The sequence below is a fragment of the Monopterus albus genome, unplaced genomic scaffold, assembly GCF_001952655.1.
Source record: "Monopterus albus unplaced genomic scaffold, M_albus_1.0 scaffold147.1, whole genome shotgun sequence".
Taxonomy (NCBI): domain Eukaryota; kingdom Metazoa; phylum Chordata; class Actinopteri; order Synbranchiformes; family Synbranchidae; genus Monopterus; species Monopterus albus.
The window spans coordinates 1531876-1532642 of NW_018128027.1; the positions used below are offsets into that span (position 1 = coordinate 1531876).

General features: G+C 35.9%; 1 protein-coding gene across 1 annotated transcript in view; it reads left to right on the plus strand.

Moving 5' to 3' along the window:
• The window catches only part of LOC109968316 (pleckstrin homology domain-containing family G member 3-like), a 36196-nt gene that overhangs the window by 11620 nt on the left and 23809 nt on the right, over positions 1-767 (plus strand).

The following is a 767-nucleotide window of genomic DNA, read 5'->3' on the forward strand; positions in this document are numbered from 1 at the left end:
TGGGGCATGTCACCATTGCGCTGCATTTTATGAACCACCAGATGGCACTCCAAGACTGTGTCATTGACTCAGCACTTTGAGCTCCCATTGACTTGTATTGCAAAATATAAAGCTGAATAGATTAAATTAAAAAGTATAAATGTTATGAAAAAGTTGAGTACAAGCATGGATGTCCTTGAAGAGTTGAACAGATCAAGACCTCAATGGCCTGTATAGCTGAAAGTATGCTGGACAACTTTTCAGAATAAAGCTAAATATTTTAAAGGTATAAGGTTTAGAAAAATCCTGAAGAGAAGCATGAATGTCCTTGACGAGCTGAACATTTTGATAGCTGAAATAGCTGAAAGTATGCTGAAGTAGAAGTTTCCCATTCATTTGAATGGGGCAAAACTTTCAAAATAAAGCTAAATATTTCAAAAACATGTAGTTTAGAAAATATCTGAATAGAAGCCTGAATGTCCTTGGAGAGCTGAACATTTTGCTACCTGAAATATTTGAAAGTATGCTGAGGTCAAATTTTGAATGGGGTAAGATTTTCAAAATAAAGCTAAATATTTCAAAGGCATAAGGTTTAGAAAAGTCCTGAAGAGAAGCATGAATGTCCTTGAAGAGCTGAACATTTTGATAGCTGAAATAGCTGAAAGTGTACTGAAGAATTTTCCCATTCATTTGAATGGGGCAGAATTTTCAGAATAAAGCTAAATAGCCTCAACACGGACAAGACGAAGGAGATGATAGTGGACATGAGGAAGGAGAGGAGAAGTCAT